This window comes from Megalobrama amblycephala, linkage group LG16 (genome assembly GCF_018812025.1).
Source record: "Megalobrama amblycephala isolate DHTTF-2021 linkage group LG16, ASM1881202v1, whole genome shotgun sequence".
NCBI lineage: Eukaryota > Metazoa > Chordata > Actinopteri > Cypriniformes > Xenocyprididae > Megalobrama > Megalobrama amblycephala.
This window is the reverse complement of record NC_063059.1, coordinates 24,932,609-24,959,823: the sequence shown is the minus strand read 5'-3', so window position 1 is coordinate 24,959,823 and position 27,215 is coordinate 24,932,609. Positions and strand designations below refer to the sequence as shown.

The window sequence follows — 27,215 nt, the reverse complement described above, 5'->3', positions numbered from 1 at the left end:
TTAAGCTGACGTGTTGGTACTAACCTAACACCCAGTTAACCCTGTGGCTAATGGAAGGCTCATGACCCTGAAACCTAATCTAAAAGAGCTCTCACTGTGCCTAATAAACCAATGTTTTTATTGTAGGCAGAGTGCTGGGCATTACATGTGGTCTTAATATAGGACAGTGGTCCACCCACACTGCGAGATGAAAGTAAACCAACCCTCCATTTAACACGGGTGATATATGATTCGTCAAACAAGGGCTGTGATATTTCACATGCTTTTATTTACTCATCTGCATGTGCATTAAAGCAGGGTTGTGAAATATTTCGATTGCTGTTTCCTGTTGTAACAAAGTCCAAAAATGCACAGGAAATAACACATTGGCCAACAGATTTACGGAGAGAAATAGCCCTGACTAAAACAATTACGCCAAACACGGCTCTGTAAATAATTATTATGTCTGTGTTTTTGGCATTACACCGGCTCAGCTGGTTTCGTTGCAGGATCTCATAAATTCAGCTTGAAATCAAACACAGGTTATCACAGGTAACATTGCATATGTGCACACGAGCCTGCACAGAAATGCTGGACTCATATGGAGATGGTTATCGGCCATAACTTCCTGATTCTCCGCAGTTATCTTATTGGACATTTGCTGAAGTGCATTTTCTCTGTCTAATAACAGATGAAGGTGATAGGAGGTTCTGAGGAGGGCCTGTTTCTTCTGTGGTGGAGGCTGTGAAGGGTGATGACTGTGGCGGTGTTTCTTCTCGGCGCTCCTCTCAGTTCAACTCCCTTGTGACCGGCAGCACGGCACTCCCAGTGCTGTCACTAGTAAGTCATGAGGTTAGGTCATGTCCCCACACACCAGCTGTTTATTATTCTGCTTTTACTCACTCTGGGGGGAATTCACTAAGAATGAACTGCACCCACTGATAGTGACATTTGTTTGCCCAAGATGCACTGTTTTATCACCCGATTTGCTAATGAAAAATTCTGCTTACCATGTGTTTTCCAGTGAAATTCCAGTGAAATAGCAGTTTTGCAAAAGAAGGCCTAACAAGCCAAGTTTACATAAAAAGATTTTTTTTACAAAAAATAAATAAATTACATTAAAGGGTTTGTTCACCCAAAAATTAAAATTCTGTCATTTATTACTCACCCTCATGTTGTCCCACACCCGTAAGACTTTTATTCATCTTGGGAACACAAATTAAGATATTTTTGATTAAATCCAATGGCTCGGTGAGGCCTGCATTGACAGCAAGATAATTAACACTTTCAGATGCCCGAAATCTGATAATGTCACAAACACACTTTCCAATGCCTTCAAAGCTTTAGGAATCTTTTGTTTCAAATCAGTGGTTCGGTGCGCGTATCAAACTGCCAAAGTCACGTGATTTCAGTAAACGAGGCTTCGTTACGTCATAAGTGTTTCGAAATTTCAATGGTTCACCACTGGGGGGGGGGGGGGGGCGTGACTTTGGCAGTTTGATACACGCTCCGAACCACTGATTCGAAACTAAAGATTCGTAAAGCTTCGAAGCTTCATGAAGCAGTGTTTTGAAATCACCCATCACTAGATATTGTTGAATAAAGCCGTTATTTTGGTTTTTTTTGATCCACAAAAAGTATTCTCGTCACTTCATAACATTAAGGTTGAACCACTGTAGTCACATGAACTGTTTTAAATACGTCTTTACTAGCTTTCTGGGCATTTGAAAGTGTTAATTATCTTTCTGTCAATAGAGGCCTCACATCGGATTTTATCAAAAATATCTTAATTTGTGTTCCGAAGATTAACAAAAGTCTTACGGGTGTGGAACGAGTTTCAAGTTTCAAGTTTCAAGTTTACTTTATTTATATAGCACATTTAAAACAGCCACAAGACTGACCAAAGTGCTTAACAAGAGAAACAGCATCATAAGAGTAGTAAGATCACATAAAACATGCTATAACAAAGAACCAGAAAAAAGAAATAAAACACAAATAGGAAATATAATAGGCAGGAATATAAAACCTAATAGGCCAATGAAAACAGTTGGGTTTTTAGAAGAGACTTAAAAATGGTCAGACTAGGGGCCACTGGCAAGTCATTCCAGAGGCGAGGACCAGTTACAGAGAAGGCACGGTCACCTCTACGCTTAAGTCTGGAGTGAGGGATTAAATGAAGGTTCTGGTCACCAGATCTTAGGCTTCTCGAGGGGATGTACTGATGCAGCAATTCAGATAGGTAGCTGGGTGCTTGATTGTGTAATGATTTAAAAACAAACTGTATGATTTTAAAATGTATTCTAAATTGAACAGGCAACCAATGAAGGGCCTTTAAAAGCAGAGTGGCGTGATCCCTTTTTTTCTTTTTTAGAAGAAATCTAGAAGCAGCATTTTGGACCAGTTGAAGACAGGCAATTTGAGCTTTAGAAATGGAGTATAATGAGTTACAATAATCGAGACGTGACGTAATAAAAGCATGCACCGACATGAGGGTGAGTAATTAATGACAGAATTTTCATTTTTGGGTGAACTGACCCTTTAATTTACACAATTACATTAATTTAAATGAGTAGATTTAAAATTAATTTTAATGAACAATAACTATAGATTGAAATATCAGTAATGCAAAAAAATATATATATATATATATATATATATATATATATATATATATATATATATATATATATATAATTTCTTATATTTTATTTAAATTTAAATTTACAAAAAAATATATTTATGTTTTTATTTCAATTTATTTTATTTTATTTTAAATTATTTAAATTTATATTTTTATTTCAATTTTACATAATGTACCAACCTCAAAATAAAAAAAAAAAACAAAAAAAAAAAACAATAAAACCATAATAACCCTAACAAAATAAAGCAAAACATATTTTTAAAATATTGAAATAACAATACATTATTTATTATTCTGCTTTTACTCACTCTGGGGGGAATTCACTAAGAATGAACTGCACTCACTGATAGTGACATTTTTTTGCCCAAGATGCAATGTTTTATCACCCGATTTGCTAATGAAAAATTCTGCTTACCATGTGTTTTCCAGTGAAATAGTCATCTGAAATTCCAGTGAAATAGCGCTTTTGCAAAAGAAGGCCTAACAAGCCAAGCTTACATAAAAAGAAATTTTTTTACAAAAAAATAAATAAATTACATTAAAGGGTTAGTTCACCCAAAAATTAAAATTAAAAATTAAAAATTATTTTTAAAATATTGAAATAACAATACATTATTTTATTTATTTATTATTATTATTATTATTATTATTTTAACTTAATTATTTAATTGAATAAGACCGTTAAAAAACTGTCTCTTTCAATTACATTTTACATTTATTGCCATGACAAAAACTTAAAATAAGAAAGAAAAAAATAATGCAAATAATTAGGTAATATTAACAAGTCAATTAAAATTATTATGATTATGATTTATTATTATTATTATTATTATTATTTATAAATATGCAAATGTTAATGTACAGATATTTATTTTATTGATTTTAATAATAATAAAGTTAAATAAGTTTATAGCAAATTTAAACAAAAAAAGAATTAATTAATAGAGCTAATGTTAATTGAACTAGTAATTAAAGGATTAGTCCACTTTTAAATACACTTTTCCTGATAAATTTACTCACCCCCATGTCATCCAAGATGTTCATGTCTTTCTTTCGTCAGTCGAAAAGAAATGAAGGTTTTTGAGGAAAACATTCCAGGATTTTTCTCCTTACAGTGGATTTCAATGGCCTCCAAACAGTTGAAGGTCAAAATTACAGTTTTAGTGCAGCTTCAAGGGCTTTAAACGATACCAGATGAGTAATAAGGGTCTTATCTAGCGAATCGATCGGTCATTTTCGAAAAAATACAACCGTTTATGCTTTATAAACAAAATATCGCCTTGAACGTACTTTCCGCTTCCGCATTCTTCATAACGCTTACGCTGAATGTTCTACGCCTTCCCTATTCTACTTACGGAACGAACGCGGTGCCAGTTTCGTTTTTTTCCGTAACTTGAATAGGGAAGGCGTAGGACATTCAGCGTAAGCGTTATGAAGAATGCGGAAGCTGAAAGGCAATATTTTGTTTATAAAGCATAAACGGTTGTATTTTTTCCGAAAATGACCGATCGATTCACTAGATAAGACCCTTATTACTCGTCTGGTATCGTTTAAAGCCCTTGAAGCTGCACTGAAACTGTAATTTTGACCTTCAACCTGTTGGTAGCCATTGAAATCCACTGTAAGGATAATAATCCTGTATTGTTTTCCTCAAAAACCTTCATTTCTTTTCGACTGACGAAAGAAAGACATGAACATCTTGGATGACATGGGGGTGAGTAAATTTATCAGGTAAAGTGTATTTAAAAGTGGACTAATCCTTTAAGAAAGATAAACTAAAGATGAAGAATAAGTCCAAAAAAGATGAAAATTGTCAAATTGAGCTTAAATTTAGTGATGAAGGGACAAACTCAAGTCATACTGCTCACATATGACTATACTCTTTCTCTAGATGTGTCGGCCTGCTGACATAGAGTTATTATACCACTTTGTTTTTTACTACTGTATGGCCTACAGCGTATGTATATCCGTGTTTGTTGTTGTTTCTCTTTGTGTTTGTGTACGTATGTGCATGTTTATGTGGGGTTCAGGTCACAGACAGCCTCCTGCAGTACTGGTCTGGCTTCAGTGTGGTTACAGGTGCTTCACATTACTGCTCGTAAAACTCAGTGAGAGGGAAAAATTACTGCCACTATTTGTTTGGGAGGGAAAGAGTGAGCAGGGATCTAGGGAGTTTTCTGTATATGGATGGAGTATTGACATTTTAATTCACGATCTCTCTCTCTCTCTCTCTCTCTCTCTCTCTCGCTCTCTCGCTCTCTCTCTCTCTGTCTGTTGAATGCTTTAGCGATGCATTCCAGAGCAGTGCCCATACTGTTTTTGAATCAGATTTAGGTATCGAAAGGGAAGAATGTAACTGTTTTTAGTGTGTTTGTGTCAGTGTGTTTTTGTGCCCGCTGGACCCGTGCCATTCTTCTTCAGAGTAAAGGTCACAAGGTCTGCGGGTCGTGGAGAGGTGAGAGCGGAGAGAGGAAGCAGGCTTAATCTGAAAGAGACTGGCAGTTTCCTGTCTGGAGAGCATGGCACAGAGAGCTCTCTGTCCTGTCTGACGGCCCCATGCTCTCCCTGCCTGCGCTCCGAGCGTAATTCAATAAGAACCTGACATCTTCCTCTGACCTCCATGAGTCAAGCTCCAAATGCATCCATTAGCCCATGAACCACCAGCAGAAGAACACTGACTCACACCTTCTTATCAGGCCTGCTTTTGATAGAACCACTGATGCCTGTTCAAAACTGCATGCCTGTGGAGGTACACTGAGATGAGCTGAAGATGTTTAAGGTCTTTACACCATACCATAGACATTGAGGGGGACAAGTTATTGACAACTTATTTAGTACCTTAACTTATTAACTTAACTTATTAACTTAAGTAACTTATTTAGTACTTATTTAGAGTTTTTTTTTTTTTTTTTTTTTTTTTTTTTTTTTGGAACGCTATTTTCCATCTTATTAGGACACAAATAATACAACTTGATTTTTTTTTTTTTTTTTTTTTTTTTTTTTTTCAAAATATGACTTTTAATTTTGATTTTAATGTTTGTATCCCCCAGGATATCTTGCCACTTTGGGAGTATAAATTCATTGAAAACTGAATTCTTGTTTGGCAGTGCCTTTTACGAAATTTTAAACTATTTTAAAACATTTTATTCTCTAACAACATACAATAAACATCCTTTGTAACACATTCTGATAAGTACGGAAGAGGATTAGGGCCAAGCAATAATAAAAAAATAAAACCATCTCGAGATTAAAGTTGTTAAATTTCGAGAAAAAAGTCAAAATAAAATGTTGAGAATAAACTCGTTAAATTATGAGAAAAAACTCGTTAAATTTCAAGAAAAAAGTTGAGATAAAATGTTGAGAATAAACTCGTTAAATTGAGAAAAAACTCGTTAAATTTCAAGAAAAAAGTTGAGATAAAATGTTGAGAATAAACTCGTTAAATTGAGAAAAAACTTGTTAAATTTCGAGAAAAAAGTTGAGATAAAATGTTGAGAATAAACTCGTTAAATTGAGAAAAAACTTGTTAAATTTCGAGAAAAAAGTTGAGATAAAATGTTGAGTATAAACTCATTAAATTGAGAAAAAACTCGTTAAATTTTGAGAAAAAAGTTGAGATAAAATGTTGGGAATAAACTCGTTAAATTATGAGGAAAAAACTTGTTAAATTTCAAGAAAAAAGTTGAGAAAAATGTTGAGAATAAACTCGTTAAATTATGAGAAAAAATTCGTTAAATTTCGAGAAAAAAGTTGAGATAAAATGTTGAGAATAAACTCATTAAATTGAGAAAAAACTCTTTAAATTTTGAGAAAAAAGTTGATATAAAATGTTGAGAATAAACTCGTTAAATTATGAGGAAAAATTCGTTAAATTTCGAGAAAAAAGTTGAGATAAAATGTTGAGAATAAACTCGTTAAATTGAGAAAAAACTTGTTAAATTTCGAGAAAAAAGTTGAGATAAAATGTTGAGAATAAACTCGTTAAATTATGAGGAAAAAACTTGTTAAATTTCAAGAAAAAATTCGAGATAAAATGTTGAGAATAAACTCGTTAAATTATGAGAAAAAATTTGTTAAATTTCGAGAAAAAAGTTGAGATAAAATGTTGAGAATAAACTCGTTAAATTGAGAAAAAACTCGTTAAATTTCGAGAAAAAAGTTGAGATAAAATGTTGAGAATAAACTCGTTAAATTACGAGAAAAAACTCATTAAATTTCAAGAAAAAAGTTGAGATAAAATGTTGAGAATAAACTCGTTAAATTGAGAATAAACTCGTTAAATTGAGAAAAAACTCGTTAAATTTCAAGAAAAAAGTTGAGATAAAATGTTGAGAATAAACTCGTTAAATTACGAGAAAAAACTCGTTAAATTTCAAGAAAAAAGTTGAGATAAAATGTTGAGAATAAACTCGTTAAATTGAGAATAAACTCGTTAAATTGAGAAAAAACTCGTTAAATTTTGAGAAAAAAGTTGATATAAAATGTTGAGAATAAACTCGTTAAATTATGAGGAAAAATTCGTTAAATTTCGAGAAAAAGTTGAGATAAAATGTTGAGAATAAACTCGTTAAATTGAGAAAAAACTTCGTTAAATTTCGAGAAAAAAGTTGAGATAAAATGTTGAGAATAAACTCGTTAAATTATGAGGAAAAAACTTGTTAAATTTCAAGAAAAAAGTTGAGAAAAAATGTTGAGAATAAACTCGTTAAATTATGAGAAAAAATTCGTTAAATTTCGAGAAAAAAGTTGAGATAAAATGTTGAGAATAAACTCGTTAAATTGAGAAAAAACTCGTTAAATTTCGAGAAAAAAGTTGAGATAAAATGTTGAGAATAAACTCATTAAATTGAGAAAAAACTCGTTAAATTTTGAGAAAAAAGTTGATATAAAATGTTGAGAATAAACTCGTTAAATTATGAGGAAAAATTCGTTAAATTTCGAGAAAAAAGTTGAGATAAAATGTTGAGAATAAACTCGTTAAATTGAGAAAAAACTCGTTAAATTTCGAGAAAAAAGTTGAGATAAAATGTTGAGAATAAACTCATTAAATTACGAGAAAAAACGTTACATTTCAAGAAAAAAGTTGAGATAAAATGTTGAGAATAAACTCGTTAAATTATGAGGAAAAAACTTGTTAAATTTCAAGAACAAAGTTGAGATAAAATGTTGAGAATAAACTCGTTAAATTATGAGAAAAAACTCATTAAATTTCAAGAAAAAAGTTGAGATAAAATGTTGAGAATAAACTCGTTAAATTGAGAATAAACTCGTTAAATTGAGAAAAAACTTGTTAAATTTCGAGAAAAAAGTTGAGATAAAATGTTGAGAATAAACTCGTTAAATTATGAGAAAAAAACTTGTTAAATTTCGAGAAAAAAGTTGAGATAAAATGTTGAGAATAAACTCGTTAAATTATGAGGAAAAAACTTGTTAAATTTCGAGAAAAAAGTTGAGATAAAATGTTGAGAATAAACTCGTTAAATTATGAGGAAAAAACTTGTTAAATTTCAAGAACAAAGTTGAGATAAAATGTTGAGAATAAACTCGTTAAATTATGAGAAAAAACTCATTAAATTTCAAGAAAAAAGTTGAGATAAAATGTTGAGAATAAACTCGTTAAATTGAGAATAAACTCGTTAAATTGAGAAAAAACTTGTTAAATTTCGAGAAAAAAGTTGAGATAAAATGTTGAGAATAAACTCGTTAAATTATGAGGAAAAAACTTGTTAAATTTCAAGAAAAAATTCGAGATAAAATGTTCAGAATAAACTCGTTAAATTATGAGAAAAAATTCGTTAAATTTTGAGAAAAAAGTTGAGATAAAATGTTGAGAATAAACTCATTAAATTGAGAAAAAACTCGTTAAATTTCGAGAAAAAAGTTGAGATAAAATGTTGAGAATAAACTCGTTAAATTACGAGAAAAAACTCGTTAAATTTCAAGAAAAAAGTTGAGATAAAATGTTGAGAATAAACTCGTTAAATTGAGAATAAACTCGTTAAATTGAGAAAAAACTCGTTACATTTCGAGAAAAAAGTTGAGATAAAATGTTGAGAATAAACTCGTTAAATTATGAGAAAAAACTCCTTAAATTTCGAGAAAAAAAAAATAGATAAAATGTTGAGAATAAAGTCATTAAATGACTCCTGAAGGAGTGTATTTGGAACAGAACAACTCGTTTTTTGAAACTTTGGCCATGTTTAGCAAGAGAATCCAACTCTTTAACAGTGTAAATAAGTCAGAATGCATGAAATAGCATTAGACATTCCCTTTAATAGCATTAAATATTATTTTATGCTTATGCTATGGCATTTTTATGCTGGTGTTTTGTAAAAGTTTTATAATAGGCCTATACTATATATTAAAAACTAAAATGAATTTGTGGCCATTTTTTATTTTATCTTATTTTTTTTGTTTGATTTGTTTTCAATTTATTTTTTTACACTGTATTATTGTTAGTTTTAGTTTAGTTTTTTTTTTTTGAGTTTTCTAATTTCAGGTTATTTATCTTTTATTTTAGGGATGCCAAAATTAACAATTTTTGTTAATTTACAAATTAATGTAAAATATAAATAATAATTTATTAAAATGTATAAAATATATTTAGAATGAAATAATAATGAAATGAATGCCAAGTTTTAATGCAGGTGGGTTGTAAAAGTTTTATAATATACCATATATCTAAAAAATTTGCTTAAGTGAAATGAGTTTTTCATGTATTTTATTTTGTTTATTTTATATCATTTTTATTTCAGTTAATGAAAATTGATTTCAAATTTTACCATAATAATAGCCTTGGTCTAATCGCTATCTCAGTCCCATCTTTGTCATAGTCCTATAGTCTCATTTGTGTCCATCTCAATGCCAGTCTCAACTCTTGGTCTCATTTCTTTCTCATTCCCATATGTATCTCAGACTCATCTCTATTTCAGCCCCAGTCGCATCTATTTTTACAATCAATTTAGACAAAAACACAAGCAAAACAACTCCTAACTAAAAATTAGACTGAATACAGCATGAACATCTATATCTTTTATGAATGCAAGCATTACATAAGACACCTGCTCATCCTCACTGGTTCAGCAAAGATCTCAGCTGTAAATAGAGTCTTTGTTCTCCAGACTGCACTGGTTTCCTTGTGTGTTTATTTCAAAGCGCTGCTCTGATGGAATATATAACCACAGTCGATACCAGGACAGGGCAGCAGGACTCCTAGCAGCTGATAACACATCTCTCTCTGTTACCCCTGACCCGCACAGCTGCTTTAAAGCTTTAGTGGAGTGGCACACGGGTCTGACTCTTTGCAGATGATTAGGATGCTGGGTAACATAATGAGATCAGAGTGGCTTACTGTTACATTTACATCACATAAACACAACGGTCAGCCAGCCATTGTTTAGTTTCACCCGTGGTGATGATCAGTGTGGTAATCCACTGGCAGAATATGGGGAAGCTGGCAGAGCCGTGTAATAGAAGGCCAGAGGCCGCGCAAACACACAAACTTAGTCATCTCTGGCTTCTCCTGTCTCATTAATATGGTTTCTGGAGGGCTAAGGCTCTCAGGTTGTTTACAGGGTTTATACAGAGGGCAAGGTTTGACTAAGCAGCACTAAATGCATTAATCAAGCATGTTACAAAGGTAGACAATTTGTGCTCCAGAACATAGCTATTATTTGGGCAGAAATTTGATCCCAGAAACAAGGAAAAAAATCGATCATATTTATATATCACATATATTTAAAATCTAAAAAATATATATATTTGATGGAAAGGGTTTGGATTCGAATAATTTGCTTTATATAAAAACTATAGATGTCTATATTTTGTCCTTATTTAAATACCTAAGTAAGCATGTGTTTGTGTGTGTAGATGTCTCCAGCTTTGCTGTGCCTGCTGCAGGTGGCTGATGAGCTGAGCTGAGATCAGCTCAAGCTTTCTTGAAGGCCTGTGTGGACAGGAGGAGCCGCTGCTGGCCTTCAGGACTGGAAAGTATGCGCTCTGTGGCCACAGTCCCACCTCTCAGCCTGGGAACGGAAGCAGGGAGTCGCAAGGGAAAACAAGCAGACAATCAGGTAGAGGAGAAAGAAAAATAGAGAGACAAATATTTGTCTTGTCATATTTTATTTATTGTACTTTTTATTGTTTTATTTATTTCCGATACCCGTTTGCTATTTCACAACCACCGCTACACCTGTAAAATCTGGTTGACATCCGCTCTTAAAGAGATGGAGAAAGAGAATTTTATAGACCGAAGTCAGGAAGAGAAATACACATTTATATTAGAATAAGCCGCTGTGAGTCATCAACATAAATTGCCATTCGCAATCGGTTTAGTTTCTGACATATTTCTAGGTGAAACAGGGTATTCAACTAGAAAAACAATTAAAAATTGGAATCTATTTTATGCAAGAGGAATTTGGTTAGGTGATGAAAAGTTGCAAGGTACTGGATTTTGATTTTGATTTTATTTTTTGAGTAGTGTGTACTGATAAATTGACAATAACGCCAGGATTGCATATTAAGAAAGCAAATATGGTAAAATGTTTTAAATTAATCTAGATCAGTGTCACATGATCCTTCAAAAATGGTTCTAATATGCAGATTTGGTGCCCAAGAAACATTTCTTACTATTATCAATGTTAAAAACTGAAAACTGATACATTTTTTCAGTATTATCTTTTAGCAATATAAAGTTCAAAAGAAAAGCATTTATTTGAAATAAAAAACTTTTTTAACATTATAAATGTCTTTACTGTCACTTTTGATCAATTTAATGCATGTTTGGTGAATAAAAGTATTAATTTCTTACTGACCTCAAACATTTGACCTGTATTTTTTATATATATATATATATATATATATATATATATATATTCAAAAATATTCAAAAATATTTTGAGGGTATAGGGAAATTTAATTTAGGATTAACTGTTATTATTTAAGATTAATCATTTTATATGCTTTATTAATAATTAATAATTGTATGTGTTTCATTTTTATTTTAATTGAGCTTTATTAAAACAATAGAAGTCTGTATGTTTTGTATGTGTGTGTGATGTGTTGATGTGGAGTGGTTAATGAAACCCAATCCCGCATCAGCATGTGTTTGTACAGCGTGTGAGAAAGTGTCGCTGAGCATGTGTTTGGGTAAGGACAGTGGCCAGCAGGGGACAGGGTGGGTTCAGGGCAGGGGAAGAGCCAGGAGACAGAGATCAGGGTATTCATTTTCCACGAGGGGTGTCCTGCTGCCCTGCCCTGCACGTACAGTGTGTGTAGGTGGGGGGCACAGACCCCATACCCTTCTCCTTTGCACTTTCTTTCCTTCATTCCCTTTTGAATACACACGCATACACACAAACACACCCCTTTTCTCTTCAGCACTCTCTCTCCTCCCACCTCTCTCATTCTTTCAGCAGGAGAATGAATGGTTTTTGGAGTGAATTATGTGTGGCTAAGAGATGATGGTGAATGAATGGGGTTGTGGGAGTGTGAGAGTTGAGCGAGGAGCTGGAAATCATATCGGAGTTTAACATCAGATCAGGGGACAGCTGTTTCTAATGAGTCTCTCCTAGTTATTTTGTCACAGTCTGCTGAACAATTATGAGGTGAGGAAGGCGGGACAGGAACAGGAGTGTGGTCGATGGTTTGCACTCTCTCTGGTTGCAGGTTTATGAGAGTAATTTGTTTATAAATAAACAAGTTGGCAAGTCATTAAGTACGGTGATGAAATTTGGAGAAGTACTTGACTGTGACAGTGAGGTAAATACAGGAGGGTGTTCGTTCTCTCTCTCAACTCCTGTCTTAGTGTCAATCTCATCACCGTCTCAGGCCCAGTTTCATCTCTTTCTCAGTTCCATCTCTGTCTTAGTGCCACTTTCACTACTTGATGCCAGTTTCATCTGTCTCATTTTTGCTTCAGTAAAAGTCTCATGTCTGACAAAGTGCTACTTTCATTTCGGTCTCAGTGCCAGTCTCATCTTTGTCTCGGTGCTAGTCTCCTTTCAGTCTCAGTGTTGGTCTCATTTTTATGGAAGCTTGTTTCTGCCACTAAATAAAAAAATTAAAAAAGAATTTTCATCTCACAATTCTGACCTTTTTTTCTCAGAATTGCAAGTTATAAAGTCAGAATTGCACGATATAAAGTCGCTATTCTGACTTTTTTCTTGCAATTGAACGTTTTTATCATGCAATTCTGACTTTATAACTCGCAATTCAATTTTTCTCAGAATTGCAAGAAATAAACTCGCAATTGCATCTTATAAAGTCAGAATTGTGAGATATAAACTCGCAATTCTGACTTTTTTTTTCTCCGAATTGTTTATTTCTCACAATTCTGACCTTTTTTTCTCAGAATTGCGATTTAAACTCGCAATTGCAAGTTATAAAGTCAGAATTACAAGATATAAAGTCGCTATTCTGACTTTTTTCTTGCAATTGAACGTTTTTATCATGCAATTCTGACTTTATAACTCGCAATTCAATTTTTCTCAGAATTGCAAGAAATAAACTCGCAATTGCATCTTATAAAGACAGAATTGTGAGATATAAACTCGCAATTCTGACTTTTTTTCTCAGAATTGTTTATTTCTCACAATTCTGACCTTTTTTTCTCAGAATTGTGATTTAAACTCGCAATTGCAAGTTATAAAGTCAGAATTGCAAGATATAAAGTCGCTATTCTGACTTTTTTCTTGCAATTGAACGTTTTATCATGCAATTCTGACTTTATAACTCGCAATTAAATTTTTCTCAGAATTGCAAGAAATAAACTCGCAATTGCATCTTATGAAGTCAGAATTGTGAGATATAAACTCGCAATTCTTACTTTTTTTTCTCAGAATTGTTTCTCACAATTCTGACCTTTTTTCTCAGAATTGTGATTTAAACTCGCAATTGCAAGTTATAAAGTCAGAATTGCAAGATATAAAGTCGCTATTCTGACTTTTTTCTTGCAATTGAACGTTTTTATCATGCAATTCTGACTTTATAACTCGCAATTCAATTTTTCTCAGAATTGCAAGAAATAAACTCGCAATTGCATCTTATAAAGACAGAATTGTGAGATATAAACTCGCAATTCTTACTTTTTTTCTCAGAATTGTTTATTTCTCACAATTCTGACCTTTTTTTCTCAGAATTGTGATTTAAACTCGCAATTGCAAGTTATAAAGTCAGAATTACAAGATATAAAGTCGCTATTCTGACTTTTTTCTTGCAATTGAACGTTTTTATCATGCAATTCTGACTTTATAACTCGCAATTCAATTTTTCTCAGAATTGCAAGAAATAAATTCGCAATTGCATCTTATGAAGTCAGAATTGTGAGATATAAACTCGCAATTCTTACTTTTTTTTCTCAGAATTGTTTCTCACAATTCTGACCTTTTTTTCTCAGAATTGCGATTTAAACTCGCAATTGCAAGTTATAAAGTCAGAATTGCAAGATATAAAGTCGCTATTCTGACTTTTTTCTTGCAACTGAACGTTTTTATCATGCAATTCTGACTTTATAACTCGCAATTCAATTTTTCTCAGAATTGCAAGAAATAAACTCGCAATTGCATCTTATGAAGTCAGAATTGTGAGATATAAACTCGCAATTCTTACTTTTTTTTCTCAGAATTGTTTCTCACAATTCTGACCTTTTTTCTCAGAATTGCGATTTAAACTCGCAATTGCAAGTTATAAAGTCAGAATTGCAAGATATAAAGTCGCTATTCTGACTTTTTTCTTGCAACTGAACGTTTTTATCATGCAATTCTGACTTTATAACTCGCAATTCAATTTTTCTCAGAATTGCAAGAAATAAACTCGCAATTGCATCTTATAAAGTCAGAATTGTGAGATATAAACTCGCAATTCTGACTTTTTTCTCAGAAATGTTTATTTCTCACAATTCTGACTTTATAACATGTAATTGTGAGTTATAAAGTCAGAATTGTGAGATACAGAGATATGATATAAATATACTTTTATAATTTACTTATTGATAAATATACTTTTATACTTTTATAAATATACTTTTTTTATCGCAATTGTGTTTATATCTCACAATTCTGACTTTATAACTCGCAATTCTAACTTTATATCACATAATTCTGACTTTATTGCTCACAATTCTGACTTTATATCACAAAATTCTGACATAACTCGCAATTGTGTGTAAATCTCGCAATTCTGACTATAACTCACAATCCTAAATTTATATCATGTAATTGTGTTTATATTACGCAGTTCTGTCTTTATAACTCGCGATTCTGACTTTATATTACGGAATTCTGACATTATAACTCGCAATTGTGAGTTTATGTCTCGCAATTCTGAAAGTAAGAATTGCGAGGAAAAAAAAAATGTATTTTATATTTCATGGCGGAAACAAGCTTCAATACATTTTAGTCAAAGTCAGGAAGAGAAATATACAATTATGTACTGTGCCAGTTGAATCTGCCTCATTTTTGTCTCAGTGCCAGCCCAATCTCTATCTCAGTCCAAAACTCATCATTGTCTCAGTGCCAGTCTCCTTCTAATTTCAGTCTCTTTTTCATCTCATTACTCCACTAGTCTTGTCTCAGTCCCAGCGGTGAGGAGTTCACTGTCGCTCAGCTCTAATGAGCAAAGCAAACATGCCACTTCTGATCAAACTCAGATAGAGACAGACTCAAGCTCTCGTGTCATGCTCTATGCTAGAACTGAGGGAGCATTTGAAAGCCATTAAAATGAGCCTCATAATGTGTGACCGAGACAGTATGTACAGTAAGGACAAACACTGCAGCTATTGTGTCTTCAAGCCAACCACAGATGTTTGGTCAGGCTGCCATTGACCGAACATCAGAGAAATACCCTCATTGATGACATCATAATATTCAGATTATTCTGATAGGTAGGTTTAGGGGTAAGTTTAGGGTTAGGGGATAGAATATACAGTTTGTGCAGTATAAAAATCATGATGTCTATGGAAAGTCCACATAAAACATGGAAACCCAATTGCCCTCCTTTCAAATCACGGATTGGATTTAAATTCAATTGACTTGAAATTTAAATTGGAAGCACAAGAAAAGGAATTTATTGATTACATTTTAAAAAAAATAACAGTCGCACAACAGGGAATTTTCATATGTCCAACAATGTGTCAGAACAGATCACTTCTTAGGTGTTCTGTTTTCATCATCTAAATCATGGTGCTTGGCTCTGTTTTGAATGTAAATTAAAGCACTCTGGGAAATCAACTCTCTTGTTTTATGGTCCATAAAATGAATTTTAGTTTTAATATTTCATTTCATTTAATTAATTTATAACATAGTATTTAATTAACATATGTAAATGTTTATATTTCTATTCCATTATATTCTTTTTAATTTCAATTCAGTGCAATTTCATTAATCAATGTCATGTTATGTTTCTGGAAATACCCCATATATATATATATATATATATATATATATATATATATATATATATATATATATATATATATATATATATAATTACAAATGTTATTATTAATTAATGTTTATCTAATGATTTTTAGAAGGAACTTATTTGGCATTTCATTCCTTTAATTATTTCTACATCCATAAATTCAAGTTCAAATTACAATTGTGCATCCTGTTTTCTGCTGTACTACTCAATTCAGGAATTGTAATCCAATCAACTTGGCATTGTCAATTAAATTTTGAATGAAGCTGTGTGTGGGTGTGTGTGTGTGTGTGTGTGTGTGTGTGTATTTGTGGTACGTGCTTCTGTAACAGTCTCTGGTCTCAGAGGAATTGAACTGATTGAAGAATGGAAGAAACGCTGTGAGAGAGAGAGGGAGAGAGAGAGAGAAAGAGGGGACGTGATATCCCCAGCTGTCCTGTGACATCACTGCACTGGGGACAGGAAGTGCAGGAGTTATTGGGCAGGCCAGGAAAACAGGGGGTGACATCAGAACACTGTCTGGGTCTCATAGCTTTCCATCTGGATAAACCAGAGTGAGACCCCCTCTATTATTGTCTCTCACTCTCCACTCACTCTGTTTTTTTCTTTTCTTATGTAATTAGAGATATAATGCTCTCCATGCCATGTGTTTCCTCATCTCATCTCCTGTCAGATTACTCACAGCTCATTCTTTCAGTCTGCCCCCCTCAGGGGCTCACACACACTGCTGTCTGCCCATCGTCCACCCACACTGCCCACACACACACTCGATGGCCTTCACACTGCCTGTCATGCATTATGTACAGCACGCATAGGAAAACAGCCGCTTATTTACTCAGACATGTGACCTCATTCTAAATCAGACACATGTTTGCACTGACCACACATAGGCACAGATATGAATACACACGTTTGCACTCTCTATTTCCCATAACATTAGCACATTTGCACGTCCAGTCTGTCAGTGATAGAGAAATGTATGCCAGAGCTGTTCAAGATGTGGTGAGTTTGTCAGCTGATGCTGAACTGAAGATTTTTGGACTAAGATGTTTGTTGATGTTAGACAGCACGACAAGAACCAAATAGCTACATCGGTTACAAAGTCAGTTCCACCGTGAGGCCCTAAAGTCAACATGAAACAGATTTCACAACCCTTTCACTTATGTTATGTCATATATCTGGGTGAAACAAGATATGCAATGACGAAAATGTACGGTCAGACTTGATTTTATTAGTCGGAATTGACTTGGATCGTGAAAAGTGGTCTCAATAAGAGGGCTTGTCAGTCGAAAAGAGACAGAGAAAGAGTATGTTTTTAAAAACTAACATTTTAATAAAAACTAACTAACTTATGTGCATTTAGACCAGGAACAAAGTAAATTTGGTCAGTTTTTATTTCATATTGACCTTACAAACTCTTATCAGTTTAGACTAGAGTCTCATCCAGTGATTAAAATAATGCAAATAAATATTTCAGGGATGCACAATATATCTGTACTATATCAGTTTTAAACCAATAGTAGAGTATATTTCATTGTTTTAATTAAAGGTATTGGCCAATATTAGATATTCATCTAACATTCATAATGTTTATCTTTAAAAACACTAATTTAGTTGTACTGGTAAATGTAATCTTCAATAAATCTCAAAATAAATATTAATTTTCATGCTGTACATTATAACTCACTTGTAGAATGTATTACTTTTTTGTGTTTGATTTTTCTTTGATTTAGACAAATTTTTATTTTGGTAATTTATCAGTTATTGGCCATAACATAAAAATAATTATCAGCTTATGGTATCGACCATAATTTTAAAATCAGTGCATTCCTAATTGTTAGTCCTTTACATATTATTGTAGATCATTAGATCATTATAGATCAATAAATAATTTTATTATGAAATTATTTTACTTCATTAAATTAAATAATAGAAATATTAGTGCAATCTAGTCCAATCTTTGCTGTACTTTCTATTAAAATGGCAAAAAGGCCATAAACTGAAATGATAAGGTATGAGTGACAAGAAACGGATAAACCAGTTAAATGCAGCGTGTAAAATTACACTGACTCACTTCAGTCTCACCTGATTAGTCTCTTCAGATTTAGACTGCTTGTTAGTTTTATGCACTACTATGTTTCTGTCATTACAATAATTGGGTCAATGACATAACGGGTCTTTTTTTTTTGTCCAAAGGCCTTAATAATAATAAAAAACAAAGATATGACATCCAAAGTAAGTAAGGTAGTACAACTAGATCTCTTTTATTGAATCCAAAAGGTTTTAATTATATTTTGCTACATATAAAGGTATTTTAAAGACTTTGAAGTGTCAAAAGGTCATTCGGTTTAACTGTCCAAAGGCCAATACAGTCATTTCATTTGTGATTAAAATATCTTAAAATGTAATAAATGTATATATTTTTTATTCTGGCATAATTTTATAACACCATCTATCAACATAGTGCAAAATGGTATTAAAATTATGTGTAGAAGTCGTTGCTTTGTTATGAGAAAGAATGTCCAGAAAAATGAATTTAATTCATTCGGAGTAACCACACTGTAAAAAATGACTGTGATTTTTAACAGTAAAAGACTGTAAAAATGCTGCGGTGAAAAACTGTCAATTGGTTTACTATATTGGTTTACCGTACTATATACGGTGAATAACTGTAATAGATCTAATGGTACATTTAAAGTAATTTTACGGTAAAATACCGTTAAATTCACAGTTTTTGGAAGTGAAAAATAACAATTCATTGTAAAAAATTACAGTGAAAAACCGTAATTTGACATTCCCACAATTCCCTGCGTGACACTTCACATTTGATATATTTTTTGTTGAAATAACTGTTTCTTCTTAGGTTTTCTAATTTTTTTCTAATCAGTTATGTACATTAAGGTTTTATGTTACATCTAATGTTGTTAAATTAATGTTTATTGCATTTTTAAAATTTCATGCATGTTACCATGATGGTGTTTAGTGTGTGTGTGAATGACACTGTGTGCACCTTCTATATGTTAGTGTTGTCCTTCTTAGCTTGTGGAAAATCAGCTTGTGATGAACTTTGATTCATCATGTGACTCTTATCACCACTGTGTTTGGTGACTGTCAGTGTATTATAAAGATACAAAACAGATATTAATCCTTCATTAGGTTGGTAATTAACATTATATCATTTAATGAAATATGTTATTTTACCGTAATTGTAACAGATTTTTTTTTATGTCGCTACTGTATTTTTTACGGTAAAGTTCTGGCAACCACAGCTGCCGTTTTTTTACCGTAAATTTTACTGGGATTTTTTTTACAGTGCAATATAAAGTGATCATTTTGGATCAAGTCATGTGGTCAGTATCATGTGACAGGATGTGACATCATTCAGACACCTGCAAAGGACCACATGGTCATGAAGCAAAGTAACTAACTCTCTCTTAACTATTTGAAAAATTCATGTTTTCACTTGCTCATACACATATCCTGAAACATCAGGTCATTCAGTACAACCGCTATAAAACATGGAAAATGTTGTAATATTTTAAAAACTTACACTAAATATAAAATAGCTAGCTAGATATCAGCCTGTTAGCATTTGTCATCGTCATTCGGTATAACCAAAAGTGTCATTCGGTAAAACTGAAATTTTGGTTAAACCGAATGACTTTTTTGGTGACAAATTTTGTCCATTTTGTAAAAAATGACAAAAGTAGTGGTAATTGATTATAAAAACCACATAATCTCATTATTAACACTTAATAAAACTTCAAAATGAATTATATGTCCATTATGTTTTTTTTTTACACTTTTAAAAACCTTATTTGTCAATGACTCAATTACAATCTGTGCCCGTACAGTTGTGTGAGGCTGAGCAGCGGTCATCCAGTTTAAAAACATCTCATCTGAGCTGACACACCATCCTTTATTAACATACATGTGTGTAGGTGTGTGTGTGAGAGAGAGAGAGTGGTGGCTGGAGATTTCCACATGGCCTGTCTGAATGTGAAACACATGTTGATGTGTGGGTGGGAGAGTGAGGAGAATATGTGAGGGTATCCATGTCTCAGTGTGTGAGAACACCCCTCTCTACCATCTGCAGGAATAGTTAATAACGTGTGTGTCACAGACCTTTTCTCCATCTACATCTTTTCCATTGCACCATCTTCTCACATACTTTGATCCCCATCCGGCTATTCTCAATGCAAATGGTGTTAGGCACCTCATCTATGGGGTCGACATCACACATGGCCCATAATGCAAGGGGTTTTGTGGGTTTGACCCTAAATCTTTTGTTCTGAAAGATATGGATTGTGTGCACCCACGTGTCTATGTTATACCTGAGAGTGTGTTGTTTTGGACGGGAATGTGCATTATGCATATGAAGTGTGTATGTGTGTGAGCACTGTGTGACTGTTGCGTGGGCTTATGGTGTCTGGCAGAGAGTGGTGGTGCTGCAGATGGCAGGAGGTAAGGAGAGGTGTGTGGTTGCATTAATACGGCCTGCAATTCTCGTTAGCACTAATCAAGGGCTTCCTGTACCGAAAGAAGCCTGGGTTCACCTTCCCAAGCCCTGCGAACAGCACACTCTATGCCTCTCCTTTATACACAAACACGCACACACCCACTCTCGCTCTCCCCGGGTTACACAGAAACATATGCTATGTTCAGAATAACATGTTAGCATAGTAGTCTTACTATTAATGCAGTATGTAGTGTATACTGAGCAAAGTATGCAGAAAATCTGTTTGCAGTGAATTGCCAAAATTTGCAGTGTAAAAACAGTGCACATTAAACAGAACAATATATCACACAGTGCATTGTGCATAAAATGGAAATAATTACATGTATTAAAATAGATTTTTAGTCTCTTTTTATATTATTTGATCAAATTACTAAATGCTAAAACATTTTTAAACAAAATTTCCTTTAAAATGGCAAAATAACCATTTAAAGATGGCAATGACATACTCCTCACGTGCAGTGCAATTTAGCATACTAACAGTTTACAGTTTTTGTCAAAGTTTTTGTCTTTCGATGAAATATATCCTTTAAATTTGGTCAATATTTTGTTATGTCATATTCATTCATTTTAGTCTTTCGTATCCAAAAATTTTCAGGACTCATAACCGCATTCCCAGAAAACCCGCACTGTGTGAATGGAACCGGACTGGACAGTCACTGTTCTCCACCGGAGCTGCCCCCGTCAGTTTTGTGTTCAACGCGTGAATCAAATGCTCTGACAGTTAAAGGGTTAGTTCACCCAAAAATGAAAATAATGTCATTTATTACTCACCCTCATGTCGTTCCACACCCGTAAGACCTTCGTTCATCTTTGGAACACAAATTAAGATATTTTTGATTAAATCTGATGGCTCCGTGAGGCCTCTATTGAGAGCAAAGCCATTCAAACTCTCAAGGTCCATAAAGGTACTAAAAACACATTTAGAACAGTTCATGTGAGTTCAGTGGTTCTATCTTAATATTATAAAGCGACAAGAATACTTTTTGTGCACCAAAAAAACAAAATTATGACTTTTCAACAATATCTAAATGAGCCGATTTCAAAGCACTGCTTCAGAGCTTTATGAATCGAATCAGTGAAAAGTCACGTGATTTCAGCAGTTTAGCCGTTTGATAGGAGACCCGAATCACTAATTCGAAAAAAGCTCAGAAGCTTCATGAAGCAGTGTTTTGAAATCGGCCCATATAGATATTGTTGAAAAGTCATTATTTAGTTTTTTTGGCACACAAAAAGTATTCTTGTCACTATTATATATAAGATACCACTGAACTCACATGAACTGTTTCAAATATGTTTTTAGTACCTTTATGGACCTTGAGAGTTTAATGGCTTTGGGCTCAATAGAGGCCTCACTGCGCCAAAATATCTTAGTTTGTGTTCCAAAGATGAACGAAGGTCTTACGGGTGTAGAACAATATGAGGGTGAGTAATAAATTACATTATTTTCATTTTTGGGTGAACTAACCCTTTAATGAAGATCTGACGAATGAACTCGTGGCTCGTTTGGACTCTTGTCGTGTCAAAAGTAAAAGTCTTTTTAGTTGTATGGACGTCGCCATCTGTGATATTACTTTAGTCACTGACGCTATTATAAGGGAATACGGGCTTGGCTCATATTGCACGTTCATAGAGAGTATTCGCGACGCTACTGTGTTGTGCAAACGGGACATTTTGAGGCTCACACCTGTAAGAAAATACAGTTGTCAATCCCAAAAACTGACCATGTGAACGTAGACTGTTTGATTAATCTTAGGATGCATTTGGGTGAGTAAATTAACCTGCTAGAAAAGTAATTTAAAGGTGCCATAGAATTTAAAATTGAATTTACCTTGGCACAGTTGAATAACAAGAGTTCAGTACATGGAAATGACATACAGTGAGTCTCAAACTCCATTGTTTCCTCCTTCTTATTTAAATCTCATTTGTTTAAAAGACCTCCGAAGAACAGGCGAATCTCAACATAACACCAATCATTAATATGTATGACCCCAATATTTGCATATGCCAGCCCATGTTCAAGGCATTAGACGAGGGCAGCCAGTATTAACGTCTGGATGTGCACAGCTGAATCATCAGACTAGGTAAGCAAGCAAGGACAATAGCGAAAAAAGGCAGATGGAGCAATAATAATTGACATGATCCATGATATCATGATATTTTTGGTGATATTTGTAAATTGTCTTTCTAAATGTTTCGTTAGCATGTTGCTAATGTACTGTTAAATGTGGTTAAAGTTACCGTCGTTTATTACTATATTCACGGAGACAAGAGCCGTCGCTATTTTCATTTTTAAACACTTGCAGTCTGTATAATGCATAAACACAACTTCATTCTTTATAAATCTCTCCAACAGTGTGTAATGTTAGCTTTAGCCATGCAGCATAGCCTCAAACTCATTCAGAATCAAATGTAAACATCCAAATAAATACTATACTCACATAATCCGACGCATACATACCGCATGCATGACGAACATTTTGTAAAGATCCATTTGAGGGTTATATTAGCTGTGTGAACTTTGTTTATGCACTGTATTATAGTCGAGAGCTCGGAGGCAGGGAGTTCGAGGATTTAAAGGGGCCGCAGCCTGAATAAGCGCATATTTAATGATGCCCCAAAATAGGCAGTTAAAAAATTAATTTAAAAAAACCAATGGGGTGTTTTGAGCTGAAACTTCACAGACACATTCTAGGGCACCTTTAAAAGCATTTTCAGCAGTAAAGCCCAAAGTATACTTCAGTTTTGACACAAAATCTTAGCGTATAGCTACATACAGTCAAACACATACCCAGAGTTTGTACAGCACAGTTGGGTGATGTATGCATAGCCTAGCATACGCGTAAAAGCCAAAATATACTTTAGGCTTAATGCTGCCACTCACTTACTACTTTTTTTGAAGAATAGTATGCAGTATACAGTGTATACTGCACACTATTCAGTCAGTAATAATCTAGTATGCCATTCCAAACTTTCCAAGCCATACTCTCACACACCATTTACTCTGACTGGCTCACTTCCCTGTCTGACTTCCTGGGCCCGTTCTACAGTCTCCCTCCCCAGTGCGGTGAACTCACCATGCTGGATTCATGTGCGCTGTTCTGGGCTCTCTAGCTATCTATGTATTCCACAAAATGAGTTGGAAAATGCAAAATTGAGAGAGAAATCTTTTCCATATTCACGCAGGCTCCCCACCCGCTCCAAGTCTGCTGGCCAAGACGAGGTCTGATCGGCTTGTCCCTGTGTGAACTCAAGCAGAGGTCATGACCTTTCGTCAGAATGGAGAAAGTGGACCACAGAGTGCTAATTGAAACAAAAGACCTCTTTACCGTCATCCTGGCACAACAGGGAGGTGCAACTTATAGCCAGTGCACACATCCTGCACTTTCCCACACAATGACTTGGACTCGCTTATAACTGTGACGTCAAGGCAACCATCTATATCAAAATAACAGCTCCAAAGTAAAGAAGAGGGCATGCATCATTAATGCAGCACACATATAGACGGAAGGGTGATAAAGCATACCTCTTAGGATGTAAAACAATGACCGTGAGACTGTGAAGTATGTTACTCCAACCTACTCAACGTTCGTATTTTTCTTCCCCACGCTGTCGGTCTGTTTCTTCCTCCGCTGAGCTTTAAAGAAGCGCTTGGGGTAAATTGATGCATTTAAGATGTGGAAATTAGGCTTGTGCACCAGTCAGAACTCAATGAGAATGCCTTTTAAATTCTAATTGAATTCCTGAATTTGATTTGAGGTAGCAAACATCATGCCAAAGTGCAATGTCAAATCTGAATTTTTGTTTATTTTTTTATGTATATATTTATATTCATACCAATAAGTTGCATTTCAGGTAACTATATGCCTTGCTCTAAAAACTGAGAATAAGAAAACTAAATACATGTTAACTAATAGTAATAAGCTATGTACATAAAATATATATAATTAAACACACAATTTACATTTTATTTTGAAGAACTAGATTTAAAATAATTTCTATCATGACAACTTTCTGGATATTTTTAGCATGGTGGTAATGGATATGACATTGTTAATGTATTTGGTCTTGGCGGAATAGATCTGCTATGCTGCTGCTGCTGAATTGCTGCTGCTGCAGAGCAAGTAAAGGAACTTGCTACTGCCAATGCATACACCGATACGCTGCTGTGAGTATGTAGCCATGCTGCCGCTGCACAAAAAGCATTTATCAATAACCCATAGCAGATCTATACAGGTGGAGCTGGGGAAGGTGGAGGGTTTTAGACGAACTTTGAAAGCGTGCTGCAAACTGCTATTGTGAATGGAAACCAGCCATTTAAATGTGTGAGCAAGCAAGCTCATTGGCTGCAGAAGTGACATGAACCACTCAGCTTGTGCCAAGTAGTTAACGCTGTTAAAATCACCAGCTTGTGTTAAGGACCCATGAGCCTGTGCCATCTAGAGTTTCATGACAGAACTAGGCATTTAAATCAATTGAAATTCAAAGAAATCCAAATTTTTTTTTACTAGATGGGTTTATAGGTTATAGACAGACAGTCAGATAGATAGATAGACAGATTAGACACTGGACAAAGATGAAAATTTCTATGACATTATAATCATCATTGCCCTCACCAAATCTTTTCCAGCTATGCTTGTTTCTCACTGTCTCACTCGCTCTTTTTTTCTCCTTCCCTTACTTCCTTTCTGCCCTCTTTAATGCACTTTAATAGTGTGTGGGGAGACACTTTGATAGATAGACTGAGAGAGACATAAGAGATTTGGTTTAACTTTTTTTTTAAACTTCTCACACTTTTGGCTGTACACTGCATGTGTGTATGTGTGAAATCCTTTATTTTTTTGTAAGCTATCCCCTTTTTTTACAGTGCCCTGGGCTTTGCAATGGATAGCTTTCCCCCACCCTCCTGCTCCAAGCGGCCACCCCCACCCCCAGCGCTGAAACCCGGCCAGCCCCAGCTGCCTGTCCAGATGTGGGAGAGAAGGAGAGGCAAGGTCCAACAGGGGATGGAGGGCCTGAAACAGAAAGGGGCTCCAGAGAGAATGGAGTAAAAAAGAGAATCAAGACTTTGAGAGAGAGTAAGATGGAAAGATGTCAATGGGGATGTCTGAATTCCCAGGGTCTTTAAGCGAAAGGTGGACAAGGAATAGAAAGGTGTCATTGGCTTCCAATTCATTTCTGGACAGTTCCAAATAAGAGGATCCATGACACCAAATTGTGCTTTCTCCGAATAGCCAATGCAATCAAGTCTGATCTCATGATCTCAGTGGACTGGAACATGTCCTATCCCAGAGAATGCAGACTTGGCATAGTTGTATCCATACAGTTGTTCCTGCTTGCCTGTGCAGGTCCTTCCAGGCCGGTCCTGATTTATGAACAACCCCTGAGCTCTCACTCCATCCTGGAGGGGCTCTCTGATTAGAGATGGAGAAGAGAGGGTGAGTGCACACACTCATGCATCCACTCGCGCACACCAGCATTTGGTTCTAATTACACACGGGGCGACTCCAGGGCCGGGTGTCATCTAGAACACGGAGCTAGATTTACACTTGACATGTTTTATTCACACAGGTTGGTCCTGGCCTGGTAATTGCAACATATTATCTGGACTGATTCATCAAAGGGAGCAGCCTGCTACAGTAAACTCTTAAACGAACGACTCATATGGGTCGCAGACGTGAAAAGTGGAGGGTTTTATTAGCAAAAAAAAAAAAAAAGAGTGAACCAACAAGTACAGTCCAAATGCTTTGGTAAAAGAGGTGTTTGTGAAATGTTTATGCCTTTTTTAGGAAGACTTGGAAGTAGCCTCTGTTCTTGCAGAAAAAGTTTACGATTTGATCAGCCATAGTTTGGTGGCACTATATTAAGTCATGTTTTAGTTGTCTAAAAGCCAAAATTTGGCACATCAGATGAGGGTATCCCCTCTGTTATGCTTGTTAGCCAAAGGCTACCCCTTGCTGCTTTAACAGGAGTGTTAATATGTGAAGTCAGTAAACGCGCCAGTGGATTTAGAGACTTAAACATGCTGCCCTGCACTTGATGCATTGAAGGCCTAATGCACAGAAATGTAAAACTGGGAAGAGATACAGTAAGCGCGTTCACATTAGGGTTGTGCACCATTCAGAACTGAATTTTTTTTTTTTTTTTTTTTTTTTTTTTTTTTTAATGTTAAAAGTATAACTCACAGGACAGGAGGACAGACAGACAGACAGAAATGGATGGACGGTTGGACGGACGGATGGAGGACAGACACAGACAGACAGATAGATAGAAAGATGGAAGAAAACTAGCTCCACTATACGTGAACCTTCTGTAGTACTCTAAACCTATTTTATGAGGGTGAAAGGAAGAGTTCTTCAAATGCACCCCCTCTCACAGTCTAATCCTGCTGTAATGAGCTTGATTGCATTACATCTAGTGTCCGACCCCCACGGCATTCTGCCCAAACCCCCCACAGAGCATGACATCAGAGTACAAGCTAAGGCCGGAAATGCGACAGGTCCCGCCACACGCAACATGCGAGATGCAATCTTCGACACGTACGATGCACACCGTGCCGCCGGGAAACGCAGGGAGACAGCGGCACGGGCTTGATGGACAAACCAGACCGGCACACACACATAGACACACATGTACATTCTTTCGAGAGGAAAATGGTAACAG

General features: G+C 34.7%; 1 long non-coding RNA gene across 2 annotated transcripts; it reads left to right on the top strand.

Moving 5' to 3' along the window:
- The first annotated feature begins 637 nt into the window (after positions 1-637).
- On the top strand, positions 638-26,731 carry LOC125249665. Of its 2 annotated transcripts, none has more exons than XR_007180601.1 (3): positions 638-831; positions 10,490-10,692; positions 25,420-26,731. It is a non-coding gene; the product is annotated as an uncharacterized LOC125249665 (long non-coding RNA). The 2 variants fall into 2 exon arrangements; XR_007180600.1 differs by having other exon boundaries at positions 638-819; positions 25,420-26,730.
- The last annotated feature ends 484 nt before the right edge of the window (positions 26,732-27,215 follow it).